Here is a 20877-nt window from a genome sequence, read left to right as displayed (position 1 = left end):
ACTGATGTATGTCAGTCCTTTGATGTTAATGTTGTTCCATCCTTTTATTCAAAATTATGTGAATGCTTTTGTTCTAAAATAGTAATTCTGAGATAGAAAAACCAGAACTATCATATTACTATATCCAACTTATATGGTATTTTAAAATAAATAAATAACACACAAAGCTTTATTACAGTCCGTAGGCCCAAAATAAACAGTACACCAATAGTATATATAAATCCCAGAATCTACACAGTAACCCTGCTCTCTTTAGTTAGATTAGTCGTTGTTGTTGTTTTAAAAAAATGATTTACATGGTACATTGCAATATTTGGATAATACAAATAGGGCAGTAGCATACGGTTTCCACTTATTCTTTCTGCTTTGTTTAAAACATAAAATGAAAATGTTTTGTATGCTGAAACAGTGCCAGTTCCCATCGCTAACTTTGTCCATAAAAGTAACAGAGGTGGAGGGGAGCGAAATCCTTTATCTAGACTCTAACTGTATCTGCTAAATATTTGCTAACTGCCCTAAAACTGATGTGGGGGGGGGGGGCGGAATCCCAAAGGCAAAGTAACAATGAATACAAACAATACTGGTCAGCTGCATTTGTTGCATGTTGTCTGAATGAAAACTAATTTATCACTTCTGAAATAAAAAGCTGTTTATTCCTGTGTTCCACTGTCTCTAAAAAATCTTTACAATGTATCCGTCGAAGGGAAAAAAGTGAGAAACTGTACCGCTATTAGCATATGAATAGTTGACACATGAAATTGGTTGTACAATAACAGAAGGACATTTGCTGTTGGTGTGTGCACATAGACAAAGCAGCCATTTTGGGGGGGGGATGGTGTTGGGGTTAACTCTTTGCCTGTCTGTCTGGTTTCACACTATTGCTTTGATAAGGATAGCCTTGGAGAAGGCATCAAAACACTGGGAATGTGTGTGTGTGTGTGTGTGTGTGTGTGTCTTTCTATCTATCTACGCATACAAATACACACACAGCTTAAGTAAAAAAACAAGACGAAAAGGCAAACTGCTGCATTACTTCTCCACATATAAGGGGTTGGGGAGGAAATGTGAGAAAGGAGAAGGGAAAGCTCTATATAACTGCATCTGTGCATTTGCATTTCTGTACCTCCCAACTCCCAAGTGTGGAGAGGAGGGCAAAGTCAGCTCATGTGGAGAGTGTCCAGGAATGAAACATTGCCCTGCCTGCACACACTTTTTATTTCATGACAACAACATTGTGGTCCTTGGGTCAGATGTGTGAAACTATTTCTCAAAGAAGCTGCATACATAATTGAGGCCCGATGACGGGTTCTCAGCGAAAGTTGCCAGGCTACATTCATTTAAAAAGCAGAGCCATTTGTTATCAAATTTAAATTAACTCTCTTCACACTGAAGCTGAAAGCAGCCTTTTTTTATTAAAAGAAAACCCGGAGAGAGACTGTGAACAGTAAATAATTCTCCCCCACAACCAGCACTCCTCTTCCAATAACAGGTGATGCCCTTAATTGGACTTTAAAAACAACAATCTAAGAATATTGATTTCTGGTAGCATGATTCTGATGTCACTTGGAGACAGTTCATCACATTTAAATTCTAATCTAATTTAACTAGGTAAAACAGGATTAACAACTTAGCCTTCGCAGCGTATAAATATTTCAAGGTGCTGTGATTGTCCCTGAATTAAACGTGTTAGCTGTATATTATTCCACAGGTATAAAGAGAGAGTGTGAAAGAGAACATTCACAAAGGGTAGTGATTCTAATATGATGCTCAGGTTGATGAGATTTCATGACAGAGGAACCTGCCACTTCTTCAGCCCTCCTGACTTACTCCAGCCACAGAAGGTGGCAATGGAAGTCTTTGTCTAGCTCCCACCCCCTTACAGTGACACCGATGGGGTGGGGATGGCTGCTGTAGCTCTACGGCCAATGTGGTTCATCACCATTTTCAGGACCATGTCAAAGGAGCTTTGGATCCTATGGAACGAAGGCTCCCCGCAACACATCCCTAGAGCACCACTTTCCACCCCAACACCCACTGATTACAGTGATGGTGATGGATCCTTTCACCAGTGTACCAGGGGAGCCCCCTTTGCTGGATCTCCTTTTCTACCTGTGGATCACTAGGGAGAGAGAGCTTCACAGCACCCAAGAGCCCCTCAGCTGCCCTCCTTGGGAGCTTAGGGTTGTTCTCTTAGGCCACTTACATACCTAGGGGTAAGCTTACTGAAGTCAATGACTGTGAAGTCTGTTGCATTCACCAAATGATTTTTTTCCACTGTGTATCAATATAACTGGGCTACTTTTATTCATTTTAGAAAAAAGAACCTCATGCAAGTAGTAATCTGTGGTTTTAACCTTAGAGAATTCTTTTACCGTATATTATTTGTCTTTGTTCTGTTGTCTTTGTCTTTGTCCATGGAGTTTTCTTGGCAGGGGTTATGCTTAAAATTCTACAAGGCAGGCTTAAGCAGTATGTGGACCGAGAACTCCCAGAAGTGCAAGCTGGATTTCGAAGGGGCAGAGGAACCAGAGACCAAAGTGCAAACATGCGCTGGATTATGGAGAAAGCTAGAGAGTTCCAGAAAAACATCTACTTCTGCTTCATTGACTACGCAAAAGCATTTGACTGTGTCGACCACAGCAAACTATGGCAAGTTCTTAAAGAAATGGGAGTGCCAGATCACCTCATTTGTCTCCTGAGAAATCTCTATGTGGGACAAGAAGCTACAGTTAGAACTGGATATGGAACCACTGATTGGTTCAAAATTGGGAAAGGAGTACGACAAGGCTGTATATTGTCTCCCTGCTTATTTAACTTATATGCAGAACTCATCATGCGAAAGGCTGGACTGGATGAATCCCCAACCGGAATTAAGATTGCCGGAAAAAATATCAACAACCTCAGATATTCTGATGATACTACCTTGATGGCAGAAAGTGAGGAGGAATTAAAGAACCTTTTAATGCGGGTGAAAGAGGAGAGCGCAAGATATGGTCTGAAGCTCAACATCAAAAAAACTAAGATCATGGCCACTGGTCCCATCACCTCCTGGCAAATAGAAGGGGAAGAAATGGAGGCAGTGAGAGATTTCACTTTCTTGGGTTCCATGATCACTGCAGATGGTGACAGCAGTCACGAAATTTGAAGACGCCTGCTTCTTGGGAGAAAAGCAATGACAAACCTAGACAGCATCTTAAAAAGCAAAGACATCACCTTGCCGACAAAGGTCCGTATAGTTAAAGCTATGGTTTTCCCAGTAGTAATGTACGGAAGTGAGAGCTGGACCATCAAGAAGGCTGATCGCCGAAGAATTGGTGCTTTTGAATTATGGTGCTGGAGGAGACTCTTGAGAGTCCCATGGACTGCAAGAAGATCAAACCTATCCATTCTCAAAGAAATCAGCCCTGAGTGCTCACTAGTAGGACAGATCCTGAAGTTGAGGCTCCAGTACTTTGGCCACCTCATGAGAAGAGAAAACTCCCTGGGAAAGACCCTGATGTTGGGAAAGATGGAGGGCACAAGGAGAAGGGGACGACAGAGGATGAGATGGTTGGACAGTGTTCTCGAAGCTACTAACATGAGTTTGGCCAAACTGCGAGAGGCAGTGAAGGATAGGCGTGCCTGGCGTGCTCTGGTCCATGGGGTCACGAAGAGTCGGACACGACTGAACGACTGAACAACAACAACAACAATTTGTCTTTGTTTACATAGATGCCCATATTGAACTTACCTGTTGTACAAAAGTAGTAGATTCTTGATGATAAGCTGTGATCATTCTAATAAATTCTAGGACATGTCTTTTGAACCATAGCCTGAGGTTGTAGTATTACATGTCTTATACACTGCTATCTGGAAGTACGTCCTGGTGGGATTTTTCTTCTGAATGGGAATGCATAGGATTGTGGTTTAGAACACTGAATGTAGACATAGGTAAGAAATTGCATATGTGTCTGCATAGGTAAGGACGGAAAAAGTTTTGAATATTTCAACAGTTGATTATTATTACAGAATATGAAAGGTTTAAAAGAATCAAGATATGCATAAAACCATAAAATCACATGCTCACACTTACTCATAAGTATGCAAATATGCATGTGGCATCAACTAAGATCAAATTTGGTCCCAGGATGCAAGCATTCAAATGTGCCAAAAAAGCAGACTCTGATATTCAGATGCACCCAACAACTGTGAACAGGGTCTTATCTTTGCCAATGCTACAAAATGGGTACAGTACATTTTCAGTGATAGAGTGCCAGCATGTTTTTCTCAAATGGGAAGCCTTCAAGAGTCCTTGGGAGACAATAAGCTCACTGAGCTATTCCTGAAGAAAGAGCTGAAAGATTAGGATCAGCACCCAAGAGAAAAAGGCTTGTGAGAAGGGGCTAAAGGCAGCAAGGTCTTTCCACAACTGAGATCTGAACTCATCTACTCAGACTTCAATCATCAGTGTCAGATCTGAAAACTGTCACATATGCAAAGCCCATACATATGCACTCTGAAAGTATTCACTGTAAAGTGTTCATGCTTCTTTAGTGTTCCATTTAACTAAATCAAAATATATTAGTAATTGACCACTCAGCCCTAAACACCTCAAACATAGCTATATGTTCCACTGAGTTCCACTGGGTTTTACCTCCCAATGCTACCTGAAGTTCATTAAGAATATTCTTTCTAAATTGCTGATTGTGCAATCTGTGCAAAAGAAATGGTCAGATAAGTTACATGGTGCTCTAGAGACATAGATATTCAAATTCTTAACAGTATTATGTGCATTTTTTTGTGCATCCTTACCTGAATAAAGTTATGCATGTTCCTTCAGAAAAGATAAGCACAATCTTGGGAAAAACTAGTCACTACTCAGCTTGGAAGCAACGGAATGATAATGAACATTTCTATGGATTTCAACTGGCTCTCCTGATGGATATCAACAGGGAAGTCCATGCTTTACATGCAGAATGTTACTTGTACCAGTGCTATTTTTCTAGAAAGAGAGGTGCTGGAACTCACCATGAATGCCTCCCTTCTCCTCTAATGGCAATGGCGCCTACCTGAGAAGTGCCAGAACTGAGTTCCAATGAGTTCCGACTGAAAAAAAACCCCTGCCCTGGTACTGCCCTTGGTGTCTCCTGGTAGGGCTGGAGAAAGACTTCTGCCTGGAACCCTGGAGAGCCACTGCCAATTAGTGTTCGACTAGTGTTGGAATGGACCTACATAGGGTCGAAATGAAAGTGACATTAAACAGGAGGCTGGCTCTTGTGTGCTTGGCTTTCGTTTACTAAATTGTAGCTCTAAGGGCAAAATCTGGATTGGGACTACAGCATAGGGAGAGATTAATGCAAACCTTTGCCCCTACCACAGTTTTGATTTGAGAAACTACTGCTTTATACGTTTAGAACTGTGTTATAATGAGAAAGCTCTATGATCTTTACTTATGGCTTTATTCATACAAATCAGATATCTAGCATCTCCTATATTTTAGTATGCACTCCCTTTTTTATATTTAGATGCAGCTGGAAAACCTAATAAATATCCTCCGACCTCGGAGCATGGGAAGTCCGCCCAAAAATCTATAATTTGGCATAATATTTGGATTGTTTGATTATTGGATAATTTGTATAATTTGGAATATATAATGTGGTTTGATTGGATTGTTAAAATGGAAAACCTAATATCATTTTTTTAATAAAAAAGATGCAGCTTTATCAGAAACAAGTCAAACCTGTTATAAAAGTTGACACAATCAAGAGTGTCCTAAATTTTGCATTTTGTGTAATATTTGATTTTTTTTTTTTTTAAAAAAGGCCACATAATTTTAATCCAAAGCAGCTAAATTCCAAACACATTTCCTTTAAATTGAAATCATCTGGAGTTACTTGTAAGTCATTTATTTAGGACTGCTATGAGATGTTGGCTGTAAGAATCCTTTTTCTTGCCTTTGGTAATAAGGGGAGGGGCAACCCACTGGGAACTTCTCATAAGGATGCCCTATGGAAATGAAGGGGGCTTGTATCCCATTCATTTCATTGGGTCTCGTGCAGGAGAACTTCCCAGTGGACTGCATCCATAGAAAAAAGGTTAATTGCCACTTTCAATTTACAATGTGCTTGGCACCTAGATTCCGGACCTATTAATTTGCTTAGCAAGATCTGAACTTGACTGACCTAATGGACCATACATGCTCTCTCAACTTGCATTATTAAATATTGTTTAATAATTATATACACTGACATTGATCTCATTGGAGTACATCTCACCATTTTCAGTCTGTTTGCAGATGTACACCTTAATAAATGAAATAATATATGCAAAGATTAGTTTTAATTAAAATATATATCAAATCTAAGCAAGAACAATGCAATTATACACACGCACATCAAATGCATATCCTCTCACCACTGCATATTAGTTTAAACCCACAGTCATTTGCTTATTTAAAGCTCTTAGCAGCTAACAATACTACAAGCCTAGCAAATCCTACCAGGCACTCTTTCAGAATCTTTATTTACTAGTGAAAGTAATGTACCTTACTTGTGTATCCATGACAACAGTGTAACATGCCAGAGCAATACTAGAGTTTTCCTTGCAACTGCAATATGAGATTAAAAGTAAGAGGCTAAATCTTATTAAATAGCAGAAGCTTTTCAAAAGATAAAACATAAAGTTTATGGGAGCATATGATAGTTGTTCATCATAATATATTTCTGCCATTTTCTTTCTTCTGTTAGGTCTGGCCCATTGATCGTAAACAGCACTGAATAGTGTGTGGAGTGTATGCCGCCAAAGATACAATTTAGCAATTCCTGCCTTAGATTTTTGCAGCAGGAAAATGTAGTTTCACAAAGTTAAAGGTGAATTGTTAACAATACAGATTTGAAAGAGTATTAACTGGGATCATTCTGCAGTTGTGTTGTTGTTGTTGTTGTTGTTGTTGTTGTTGTTGTTGTTAGGTTTTCTCCAGGCCAAAGTTTATTTCATTATCATACCAAATACTTTGATTAAAAGTGATTTTTGAGCCAATGGATTACTCCATATTTTTGCCTTGCTCTATTTATAAATTCTTTTGTGCTGTCTACAAATTTGTCTTGGCTGTGCTACTGATATTAAGTGATATACATTCAACTTGAGTTCACCATATGAAGGTATATGTGGCAGAATGCATTTAAATGAAATAGAAAATTCATCATGAACTAAGTCTCAAGATTTAGTAACATGGCTTTAGAAAATTTAATTATTTTTGCTACATTACTCTAAAGCAGGAATAAACAGCATGATGCCCTCCAGATATTTCTGGACTATCATTCCAGTCCTTCTTGGCCATTGGAAATGTTGGTGGATTTGATGGGAGCTGGAGTCGAATCTAGAAGGCACCATGTTGACTACCTGTCAAGGGTGCTTCCTAGCCAAAGGAATGCACACGGCAGATAGTTAAGTATTTATTGTCAAACAGTTGCTTGTACAGCTCTGGATATCTACGTACATCAATCTAATGGCTAGGCAGCTATTCCCAAGTCTGCATTCTATGGAGCAGTTGCAGCAACAGGTGACCATTCCCCTGCCAGCAGTTTATGTACCTTCCCCCGATGGGCTGTGTGCATTCAGCCGGAGACTGTGCCTGTGCAGAAACTTCATCCGCTCCTCCCTTTTCAATTCCCCCCAGGTTCTGGGGGACAGTGGTGCAGGAGAGGGTGGCTCTTCACTTGCCTGACCTGCTTCTTCTGACCCATCCTGTGCTCAACCCTCCAGCTCTGAAGCTTCCCCTGCTTCTGATTCTTGACTTCTGGCTGCTGCAGATCCCCACAAACCACGGCCCCACTTAGGACTCCAGCCCCCACTTCCCCCGGTGCACACTCATCAGCATCCTGCTGACACGACCTCTGCTGAAAACAACTCTTATTTCCACATTAGTAGGTTACAATTTTTTGGTGATATGTCTTGAAGCTAATACCTCAGCACAATGCACTGTAGACAGGATGCTTCCAATAGCTAGCATTGAAAATTGAGAATGGTCAATAAGGCACCATATTCTCTTGCCCTTCCAGAAACAGCTATGGCTTATATGTCTGCAACCATGCTTTATACCAGTGGTGGCCAAACTTGGCCTTCCAGCTGTTTTGGGACTACAATTCCCATCATCTCTGACCACTGGTCCTGTTAGCTAGGTACAATGGGAGTTGTAGCCCAAAAACAGCTGGAGGGCCATGTTTGGCCACCACTGCTTTATACTAATCAGGGTCCCTACTGTAACCAGATTTGGAAACCAGTGTCCTGTGACTTGCTCCTGAAGTCTTAATGATAGTTCGACTTCAGTATCATTATGTCAGAACCAGGTATTTAAGTTACAGTGGATGGTCTGGGGCAAATTTGTGGAAGTTCTTTCCCACATAAATGTAGGGTGCACATAGATTCCTTTGACATCAGAGACTGAACTCCTTTGATTCTATTTCTCTAGCCACCATTAATGTATAACCTTCCATTTCCAGATTTGTGTTTTTTGTTTTTTTAAGTGTTCATTCTTCACAGCAACTCAATTGTAAAATTGTTAATTGAAGTCAGAGCTAAATAGGTAGAGAGAATGTACGAAACGGCTTAGTCTTATTTCAGGTCATTAAAATGAGAAATTACTGTACCAAATATTTTGAGAAAGGAGAAAGAGAAAAACACAGCATCAAGATAATCTCTCTCTCTCTCTCTCTCTCTCTCTCTCTCTCTCTCTGTGTGTGTGTGTGTGTGTGTGTGTGTGTGATTACTCTCAATTTTATGCAGTATTGGAGCTGCTACCTCCCCACTAGTATCTATGGGTCATTGAGGGGGAATTAAACTCACATACAGCCACTGTTCCCCTGCTTGTAGTCACCAAAAGCAAGCACAGAGAGGTCACAAAAAGGCTGGGGTGTTTCTCTCTGTGTCACATCATTCCGGATCCTTTAGTCATTAGCTCACCACAGTTTTGTTCCTAGGGTTAAAAGTTAAAGCAGAAACTTGGTACATCTTCCTATTACATCACACGTACACATTCAGACAGTAAAAAGTTATACTTCTGCTCTCATTCTCATCTTACTCCAGTCCCTCTTTTCAGATGCTCCACTTTTCTTGCAAAGCTAGCAGTAAATCTGCTTCCACATTCACAAAGTCAGCTCCAAAGTTGGTTCTTAAGTCAGCTTGCAGGAACACACATCTGAGGAGATGGCATATATCTCTGTCTGAAGGGAGAAAATTTTAAGCATTTTAAACAATGGAGCTCCACTTCTGGCACTTCGCATTATGTATTTATTGAAATATTTGCACCATGCTTTTCTGTTCACATATGGGACCTCTATGGCAACTCACAATCAGCACTCAACAGAATAGCAATAAGAGAGCAGTTAGTGAAATAATGCAGAGATGCAGAACAGCAGATGAAACACATCAACTGGCAAAAACATTAAAAAAGTGAGAAATAACTTAACTATAACACATAACATTCCAGAACAGGAAACATCTCACTTAATTTATTGTTTTGGTATGGATAGTGTGTGAATTAGCAAATGAATAGATAATGTGCTCTTTGACTTTAATACATCTTTGTGTCATATTATCATTAGAACAGAAATTAATATTCCCCATGGTACTCCCCTGCTTATAAACATGATATGGATTGTTGTATGCATTTAAGTCTCTTTGCTTTCAGGACCAGCCCTACCATTAGACAGAGTGAGGCAGCTGCCTCAGGCAGAAACAGTGGGCAGTGTTAGAGGGCAGAGTTGTGTGTGGCATGTGTACCCTGCCCTAAGCTAGTCATTGATCTGAAGTTGTTGTTGTTCAGTCGTGTCCGACTCTTCGTGACCCCATGGACCAGAGCACGCCAGGCACGCCTATCCTTCACTGCCTCCCGCAGTTTGGCCAAACTCATGTTAGTAGCTTCGAGAACACTGTCCAACCATCTCATCCTCTGTCGTCATGATCTGAAGTACACTGCCCTATTTACAATGTTGAAATTAGATTCAGCTATTCATCCAGTTGGCTTTTGTACATGAAATGGGAAGAAGTGCCATCTTATTAATTTTTTGCCCTAGGTGGTAGAATGTATTGGGCCAGCCCTGCATTCTTTTATTTTTTTAAATTGCTCTGTATTATAAATACCACAATATACTCTACCTAGGGTCCCTGGAGCAGGCCTGGCTGCAGAGCAACAGCAGAGATTAGAAATTCTTTAGAAATTCAGAAACTGGAGCAGTTTGGAAACTTTTCATTATTTCTACTGAAGAACATTTGTTTATTGATGTTGCTGCTCTGTCACTTTCTAAACTTTCAATCAGAACTACCAGCTCAAAAAAACCCTCCACATTATATTTTATTTAACGGATGGCTTATCTTAATTATAATGGTTATCAAACCATGATCCAGGGATCTCTTGTGTTTTGCGGTATACTTGGCTAGGTAGAAGCCTCACACTTTTCTCCTTATTTTCAACTTATGTTCGGGGCTTAAATTACAATGTAATTTTTGTATGTCACATAATGCTTCATATTGGTTGGGAATTTATTTTTTAAAAAAGATGAGGTAATCCAGTCAACTAAAAGACACTCGTATTTAATGCATTGCTTCTCCAACATCTTTAGATAGATGCACGTTAGTTTTCATGTTGTCTAATCTATCATATATGTCACGACTCTGCAGTGAAAACTGGCCACACTCTCTAGATGCAGCAAATACATGAGTGTTGAAATACATACGTGTTGTCCACCCATATATATGTTGTCCAAAGATGGATAATAATAAGTGGAGAGACAATACAATCATTTGAAGGGTAACTGAAACCTAGAGGAGCCCATGCTGATTTTTTAAAAACGTCTCTTTAAGACTGAAACATCATTGAAGATTCATTCTCAATTATAACACATATTTTACTAGAGTTATCTCCCCCAACATAAAACAGAGTGAACTTTATAACACACACACACACACACACACACACACACAGCCAGCTCAATACATTTAGCTCCCTGAGGCATAGCACAAGATAGGGATGGACAGATCCATCAATTTCATTTTGTCTCATTTTTTGAAATATTAAGTTAACTTCACCACATTTCCACATCAGTTTGGGATTTTTTTTTAAGTCTTCGGGAAAAAAGCACCAGCATTTCTGTGCACATTTCTCTTAACATACACTTTCCAGCAAGTCATTTCCCCTAACATAATGCATTTGTATATGTTATTTTTATGAATATGTGCATTTTAATGCAAACTTTCCCAGTAACACAGAATGGAGACCTGTAACACAGAATGTGTAGAAGTGTAAATTTCAAAGGAAAGCTATGTTTTGGTTCACACATTATTTGGTTTTGCATGAGGAACAGCCTTCAAAACTAGGTTAACCACATAGTATTTATTTGTGGTGGGGCACAGACTGTCTGGCACCAGGTTATTTCAGGTTCAGATGATCATGTTAATGATGGTGTGAAGGCTTGCACCCCCATAGCCTTATGTAGTGGGGTGAAGTGTCACAAGCATTGTGTTGCATGAACTGGCGTACTTCTCTCATCCACAAACATCTCTCCAGAGAGCCAGAAATCACATTACCAATTGTCAGCTTGATTTTCTATGATGGCTGGCGCAGAGGTCCAAAGGAAGAAGGGTTGGCATATACTACAGATTGCAGCAAATCATATGAATATGTAACATAATATGTGCACGTTTTTATGCACACACACACACACACACACACACACACCCCAGCATCTTATTTCTCCTAACACAATATTGTTTACTTGGCTTTGCTATGGGGTGAGAATTATCATCATCATCATCATCATCCTCACCTCAGACTACCCCTTTCACTCACTGCATTAACAATGAGCTTTTATCCTGGCAAACAGCACAAGAAGATCAATTCAATATTACAATAACTGGTTCTTTATTTTCTTATTCATTTTCCAATGCTTAATTAGAAGGAACATCTGGTGGTGTGTCCCCCCCCCTGCCTTGCCTTTTTCTGTTTTCTTCACTCTCTGTCTTTCTGTCTCTCTCATTCCTCCTCTCTTTGACTTTGTCCTCTCTACCCCCAGTTCTGGCCTCCCTGCTCATTCGGTTCTCTCTCTGTATTGTGATTTGAAAGTATGAATCCAAATCTGAATCCTGGTTGAACATGTAAAGGGCTCATAAAAATCCAAAACTTTTATGGGAATAAAAGTTTAGGGAGGAATTGAAATTACAGTGGCTTTGAAGCAAAGGAGAAAGGGAAAGGTTGACAAATCAAAGGAGAATGAAATAATATGCACGTGGTAAATTGGTCAAACCAATTTTATTGACAAGATTGAAGAAAACAATAAAATGTAAATTTAAAGATACACTGCTAGACAAAAGGAGAAGTTGACTACTTTTATTTATTTCATTTGTGCATCACTATCCATAAAACAACTAAAAGTTATATAACACCTCTGACCTTCATGGGTGTTTGGGCCACACTGTACACACAAACAACTTCAAATGTGATTCCACTAAATTTCCAAATAACGAATAAACTTGGGACAGATTTTGCCTTAGTTTGCTCAGTATTCAAAAGGTTGCCATCTTTGATACCAATGTTGAGTTGATAGTTTACTTGCTATTCAATGTAGTACCTAGCGTTATCAGAAAGATCAGTGGAGTTCTTCACACCTACCTGAAAAAAATAAATAGAACAGATATTGGATTTTTTTTGTTTTGTTTTCTTCAATATATAAAGTAGGTAAGCAGAACCAAAGATAACGCCTTGTGCATGGATCATATCTTAGACCTACGTGAAAAAGAATTGTATGTTTCATGGACATTTGTCTTTTAAAAAAAGGTAAAAGTTCTAACTGCTATTTTTTTTTTTAAACAGATGGAGTTTCTTCAGGTCTGCAGAAGTTTGACTCTACCGAATGGAACAACATTTTCTGCTGCTGGGGCTAGATTTTGGATCAAGTATATTAAAACACACACACCAGCAAACCAGTGTTGTTTGCATGGATTTAGATGTTCATTGGGAAAGCAAGCAAACAAATCTGGATGGCAGCAGTACAAAATATGCTTTAATCCAGGAACTTGCATGTGCTGTACTGTGTGAAAATATCTGTCTTCACCTTCCTGACAAGCAGATGGCCCAGGGCTAGCTTGGGCACCAGCATCAGTGGCCTACTTAAGAGGGGGAGAGAATATTGCATTTAGTCTTCCATAAGCCTCCCCCCTCCCCCTCCCCAAAAAAGATAGTTGGTGTGCTTTCAAAGTATATGGATCCAGCCATCTCCCCGGGACTATTTCACATCCCTTATTCAAAGTGTTGGCGTTGACCTTTAAAGCCCTAAAGGGCCTCGGTCCAGTATACCTGAAGGAGTGTCTCTACCCCCATCATTCTGCCCGGACACTGAGGTCCAGTGCCGAGGGTCTTCTGGTGGTTCCTTCACTGTGAGAAGTGAGGTTACTGGGAACCAGGCAAAGGCCTTCTCAGTAGTGGCGCCTGCCCTGTGGGACACCCTTCCATCAGATGTCAAGGAAATAAACAACTATCTGACTTTTAGAAGACATCTAAAGGCAGCCCTATTTAGGGAAGTTTTTAATGTTTGATGTTTTATTGCTGCTTTATTATTAATCATAATATTCTGTTGGGAGCCACCCAGAGTGGCTGGGGAAACCCAGCCAGATGGGTGGGATATAAATAAATTATTATTACTGTATTATTATTATTATTATTATTATTATTATTATTATTATTATTATATAACTGATCAGGAAGCTGTCTTGTTACCAGGTCAGCCCATTGGTCCACCTAGCTTACTACTATCCAACTCTAAACTGATGGATAATGGCTCCTCCAAGATTTCAAACAGGATGTACACCTTTCAGTACCGGATGCAATGATCCTGTGCAGTAACCATTTTTGGGGGGGAAAGGGCACTAGTACAGTAGCAGACCACATGCTATGCATACAAAAGGCTCCAGCTTCCAGGGGCATAGCGCGGGGGGGTGGGGTGGGCAGGGGACCATAGACCCGGGAACACGATTTTGAGGGGGCACAAACCAGGTGCCCCCAATCCCACCTTGCCTGCTGCCAGGGGTCTTGACATAATTGTTTTCATTTCAATCAGTATTTCCAGATGCTATTCATAGAGCATTTGGTCTGCACGCCTTCACACGCTCAAACCACAAACAGAACTGTTTTAGTGTGGGTTGCAACAAACATACTGTGCATCTTTTCTGCCCTGTTTAGATTGGGCTCCTTTTTGAACTTGAAATACTAGCTGTAATCGTGTTCAAAGAAAGCCCTCCCTCTGCTCAAAATAAAGGAGGGGAAATCATCTTATAAAGACAGCATCACATGAGAACCGGGCTTGACTCCTATGTCAATGTGCTGAGGATCAAAATAGAAGACTGCATTCGTGTTAGCGAGCGACATAAGCATCTGAAGGCAAGCACAATTGTCCTCATTATGCAGCCTCCCAGCCGCCCCCTATGCTGATGCCTGATATCTCAGCATATTTTCATATTCAAACAAAACACTTGGGGTGGCATGGGGGGAGTGCTTGCCCATTGCACGAGCATCCACAGATGAGAGCGCGATTGAGAAATGTGCCTTATTCTGCGCCCATTGCAGCCAATCCCACTGCTCAAAGCAATAACTTAGAGGGAATGAACAAATATGTTTCGAGGAGATGGAATTTGTTTCATTAGCAATGTTTACATTAAATTAAATTTTAGCAAGAGGAGTCATTTGCAATATTGGCATCTCTGTTTTTAAAAAAAGAAAACTGACTGGAACACGTGGAAATTGTCAACCAACCAGAAAGCTACTTTTTGAATTTTGTTGTGCAGCATTTTTAAAAAAAAAGTAAAATAAAACAATGGACTGTATTTTATTCTGAAATGGGGTTAAAAATGCAGTCAGGGGAAAAAAACAGATTCACACACAAGACAATATAAGAAGATCACAAAATGAAGAAAGAAAGCCATTGATTGCAACCATCCATAGTATGCCATGCTTGGGAGAGAAACAGCTCACCAACTACGGGTTGTGGCCAACTAAGTTTCGCTCAGAATAAGCCCATTGAAACAAATAGGCTGCAATTAGTCCATTAATTGCAATGGGCTCTATTCTGAGTAGAACAAATGTGGGTTATAATCTTGTATCATATAAGGGAGTGAAAGATCATAATAATTAATATTGTTGTGCGGTGCTTTATTAATTTAAGAACGTTTTTTAGAAAATGCCATTGCAATGTGCTTCATCCCAAATATTCTTTCTGCCTCCTGTTTGTAGTGATCTTCCTATTTTTGTTATGCTTTATTATTCTAGGAGTCATTCTGTAACATCTCCTTGTTTTTATGTGCTGTAATCTTTTTGTTAAAATCTAAGGCTGTATTTGAAAAATTAGAGAAGAGCTGAGTTTTTTAAAATTAAATAAATCAAATTTCACATATAATTTGTTTATTAGATCATTTGTCAGCTTTACATAAGTGGTTGCCCTTTCTTTTCTTTTCTTTTTGAAACAAACTTCATACTGTAGCAGTAACTGTACAGATTCCAATGAAAATGTAGAGTTATATTAAAGAACATTTGCTTATAAAACACATGAGCTTAGTGAGTGTATATTTGATTTTTAAAAAACTGGACCATTGGGATTGCTAATTAGGAACATAGGTAGTTGCCATCTACTCAGTCAGGCCCTAAAATGATGCCTTGTGGGTTGTGTCAGCACAGCTGGAGTTCCTCCAAGGGTACTAGTGCCCTGCCAGCTGACCTGAGGGTGCCACATGCTGGGAATCCTATTTTCAGTTCATTGAGTTATATGGTAGAGTAAAAATAGGATAGAAATATAATAACATTAATCAATAGGTAATCAAGGGATGGCTTATGGTCTGACTTGCTATAGGAGCAGAGAGCCAGCCGCTGGCATTCAGGTCCTCTAAACCAGGGTTTCCCAACCTTGGGTCTCCAGCTGTTTTCAAACTACAATTCCCATCATCCCTGACCCCTGGTCTTGCTAGCTACAGATGATGGGAATTGTAGTCAAAAAAACAGCTGAAGATCCAAGGTTGGGAAACACTGCTTTAAACTAATGGGGGGCCACACTGTTTGGAGAAGTTTTTAATCTGTGATATTTTAATGTATTTTAATATTTGTTGGAAGCTGCCCAGAGTGGGCAGGGTACAAATAAATAATAATAATAATAATAATAATAATAATAATAATAATAATAATAATAATTATTATTATTATTTGCATGAGCAAATTTGTTCTTCAGACTGTGGGTGGTGTTTTGCCACAGAGAAATATATTGTCATAAATTATCAAGCTCCGTTACAAAGAAAATGGTTTCATTTAGCAACAAGGGCTTCACACGTGTGGAGCACATGTACTCAGGAATAGCACAGCATTCCTGGAAATGAACTACTTATAAGAGCCATAGTTCCCATTCCGCATCCCCCCACAACATGGCAATTTTCAACAACAGGCACACTGGGCGTGTGACACTCATGGGCTAGCCCAAGGCTAAAGTTATAACACCTCCGGACCCCAATGGGCTCTTCAGCAGGCAGGCAGGCAGGCATCAAAGTGCCCTGGCAAAATAGGCTTGGCTCCATGCTGCAAGTATATCTTATTGTTATAATTGCTCGCACTACACTAAACGTTTAATATGCTAGGTGAAGAACGAACCCATGGACAAAACAATGTACATGTGCAAACACTGGTTCACATTCAGCCACTGGAGAAGAAGAGGAGGAGTTTGGATTTGATATCCCGCTTTTCACTACCCGAAGGAGTCTCAAAGCGGCTAACATTCTCCTTTCCCTTCCTCCCCCACAACAAACACTCTGTGAGGTGAGTGGGGCTGACAGACTTCAAAGAAGTGTGACTAGCCCAAGGTCACCCAGCAGCTGCATGTGGAGGAGCGGAGACGCGAACCCGGTTCCCCAGATTATGAGTCTACCACTCTTAACCACTACACCACACTGGCTCCCCAGGAGGATTTGTGACAGCATGCAGTTCACCGCTGCCCATGGGAGGAGGCTGGCAGCAGTGGCCACGGAGAGGCAAGGGTGTTCTCAGGACGAGCGTCGGCTCATCCTCCTCCCTGAGTTTGGCAGGAACAGTGCTGGTGGGGAAAACAGGGACATTCTGGGATCAAATCAGAAGCCAGGATGGCTTTTATATTTCTAGGACCAACCCTGGAAAATAGGGACACTTTGATGGTATGTTGTCACGTGGTATTTTGTTGTGGGCTGACAGCATTTTCTTGCTCCAATCAAAGCTGGATTACCAAAGAGGCAGAGAAGGCAGCACACCTTTTAGGGGCCCTGCGACAATGGATCGGAATAAATATGGTCCGTTTTGTTTAATAAAATTGGTTTATTGAAATTATTGGTTGGTAGAATCAAAAATATTTTGTGAGCTCCCCCCCCACACACATTTTGACTGGCTAGGGGCCTCCACAGGGTTTAATCCTGTACTATGTACATGGATTCAGTTAATGGGATGTGTGATGCTGCATCAAATTTGTCATCCGTAGCACGTCCCAATTGGGATACATAGTATTTTCGCCACTACAACATGGGAATAGTTAACATTCACTGGAGGCCAGAATGGGCCATGATCTTGTCATGGGCTCAAGACTAGATCTGCCCATTCCTCTTCTAGTATTTTAGGCTGTAATCCTAACCCCATTTACCTAGGAGAAAGTCCTGTTAAAGTCAAAAGGACTTACACGGCTACTACCTACCCATAACTTCTCAATAGACATATAGGATAAGGCTGTTAAAGGCCTTTCAATCACCTAGATTGATAAGACTGTTTATGCTTTTTCTTAATGTAAGATGTTTTGTATGGGTATGACAAAGACGCAAAAGCCATAGGGTGCCTCAGTATAAGACCTGGCTGCCAAAGCAAAGTATAGCACAAAAATCAGCAAAAAACAAACAAACCCCCAAACATCTCTGGGATGGTGAATATATAATATTGATTTTCAGATTAGTAAGAGGATGAAGGGAATTTCAGAAGCATCAAACAGTATCTAATCTGTTTAATGACTGCACTCATTTCCCTTTTGTGCCATTCTTGGGTGTGAGCCAGTCTACAAAGCACTTGCTGTGGGTGCTTTCTGTTATTTTTGTCACACTGCAAGTAGATCAAAGAGTTAACCAAACCTCCCTGCTCTGAAAGGTCATTTCCAAACTAAATGCAGCAATTCAAAGTGGGAAATGGAATGCTTGCCAAGGAGATGTTTAATGAAGTAACATTCGAGCATGAATCCTTTCAAGAACATTTGTGGAATTGTTTGATTGCCGTAGAGTACACAGGAAACAATAAACCTACACAGCGCTAACAGGGTCTCTGATGGTTACATTTTGCTGAAAAGCTGCCAAAGTACTTGGAATTATAAGTACAGCCGAGGCTGAATTATCTCATATGGTAGAAATTTCACCACATATTCTGCATAGCAGAATAGTTGGGGGGGTGGCGGTTATTTTGTGGCTTAAATACTCAAATACAATTAACCTGCCTATTCATGTTGAACATTACACATCTATTTAAATAGCATTAAGTATACTTCTTAGGGTACATTCTCACGATACTATTATCCCACAATATGCTGCTTCCATGAAGTCTGAACCAAAAATCAGCTCCTGCTGCAATTGATGGAGCTTGCTGCGAGACACACACTGCATTTCTTATGAGCTTATGCGAGTTGAGTGAACAGGAAAATACAGCGTGATGCGTTTCACACACATCACACACTAGGCATTGTGGGTTAGATGCAGAGGATTACGGAGGCAGGCCCAGTTGTAGCATAGTGAATTAATAAGAATCCTTTTCCTGGCACATGCATGCATCACTTGCTCAAGCCCTGACGGTTCCCTCTTGGACTGCAAAGAAACAGTGATCCAAAAATAACATCTGTGAAACTGATCAAGTAATCTGAGGAAAAAACAGTGTCATTAAATTGCCCCACCCTGATATTATTTCTCTGAATCATTTAGCATGCTTACTTGGGAGTAAGTTCTAGTGAATTCATCGCAACAAACTTCTGAATAGATATACACAGTAATTATTATTATTATTATTATTATTATTATTATTATTATTATTATTATTATTATTATCATCATCATCCCGCCCTGGGCAGCTTCCAACATATATAAAAACATAATAAAGCATTAAACATTTTTTAAAAAAAATCCCTAAACAGGACTGCCTTCAGGTGTCTTCTAGATGTCAGGTGGTTGTTTATTTCCTTGACTAGGACTATTGTGCTAGTATGGAGGCATAGGACTATTTCAGGCCTGAACACAGGCAGAAAGCCCAGCACAGTTTCCATTTGTCAAACAATAAACATTTAGAAATTGTTCAGTGGTGGTCTTGAGAAGGAACTACATTGAGCTGACCAGAAAGAGCCCAGGGTCTGGAAACCGATAGCCTTGAAGTATAAAAGCAACCGCCTGAACCTGTGCCAACTGAGCACCCAGGTGTATTGGCAATAGCTGTTTATGCCACAATGAGTGGATTATGGATTAGGGAGTATTTGTCAGCGCTTAATGACAGTCCTATCTGGAGATGCCAGGGATTGTGCTTTACCACCAAGCTATAGCCCTTGCCCACAGCCTGATTGGGATCGGTTTCCATTCGCTTTGTCCACCAATGTGGAATGAAGGTGAAAGCCAGCTAAGAAAAAAGTCGATTCTCTGGTGTCTGAGGTATATCAATGCACCGTTCGAGAACCCAGAGGGTGGCTTAAAAAGGAAATATTTCAAAACCTATTGAATCAGAGGCGTATAAAAGGCCTTCATCTATGCACACAGGACATAAATGCAGTTATAATTTGCATTTAAGAGGAGACATTTAAGAGCAGACATTTATGCTGACAGAACCCACTCCCTGTTTTGTCTGCTCATGCAGTGAGATACAGTGCAATGCCTTCCATTGTGTTTTGTAAATTTATTGCTAAATATTTGCTTGGAGGAGGGTGCACAAAACAGGCTACTCCATATCTTCCCATGTTAAAAAGAGAGGCGGACAGGCAGAAGTTCAGTTGGAAAAGGTGGTTTCATATAATCCTTGCACACCTCTTATCAGGACAGTGGAGATACACATCGAGTTGTACATTCACAAATCATGGCAGCACATGCGCTCAGTGGGGAACCACAACCCTAAACACAAAATCAAACCTTGTCCATCAAGTCCAACATGTACACTTAGAAGCAAGTCTCATGGCTTACTCCCAAGCAAGTGTGTTTAAGATTGCATCCTACTTCATTTATCACACCCTTGGAAAAAGGAGTGAGTTGCCAGGATATGGCAGCCCAAAACTGTGCTTGAACATTTTCAAACATCAGATTTCACACAGATATCCACCACGAGGTCAATGCCAATAGAACTGAAGAGACACTATAGGAAATCAGAACAATAAAGCCACATCTATAAAGCCAGATTTCCAAGCCTGTTGATCCTGCTGTCTCTAGTGCCACATTCAGAAGCAAAGCTGGAGGAATCACTTTTTCCCTTGCCAGGAATCCTTTCTGGGAAAGTTCATTTTAGGGCTTATAACATATAGGAAGCCACCTCACACCATGTCAGGCTGCTGGTTCATCTAGCATTGTCTACCCACATCTGGAAGGCCCTGGGTTAGCCATACCTAGTGCACTCTGACAATAACTCCAAATTTGCAGGTAGGACTCTTTGCCAACTATGCTTTGAGATGCCAGGGATAAACCTGGGACCTTTTGCATGCGGAACAAGTGTTTCATCATTATGCTATGATCTTTTCCCTTAAAACAAGGGAACTACATCATCTATAATCCCACTAAACAAGGGAACTACATCATCTATAATCCCACTAAACCATGTCAATTTATATCCTTGTACTGGTAAATAACTTCTGAGAC

At 40.3% G+C, this 20877-nt stretch overlaps 1 long non-coding RNA gene across 1 annotated transcript; it reads left to right on the top strand.

Moving 5' to 3' along the window:
• The first annotated feature begins 3882 nt into the window (after window positions 1–3882).
• LOC117055326 lies at window positions 3883–12947 on the top strand. The gene is made up of 2 exons (XR_004427596.1): window positions 3883–3930; window positions 12845–12947. It is a non-coding gene; the product is annotated as an uncharacterized LOC117055326 (long non-coding RNA).
• Window positions 12948–20877: the final 7930 nt, after the last annotated feature.

Source organism: Lacerta agilis, chromosome 11 (assembly GCF_009819535.1).
Source record: "Lacerta agilis isolate rLacAgi1 chromosome 11, rLacAgi1.pri, whole genome shotgun sequence".
Lineage (NCBI taxonomy): Eukaryota > Metazoa > Chordata > Lepidosauria > Squamata > Lacertidae > Lacerta > Lacerta agilis.
The sequence above is the reverse complement of the archived record's forward strand: the minus strand, read 5'-3'. Positions and strand labels throughout refer to the sequence as shown.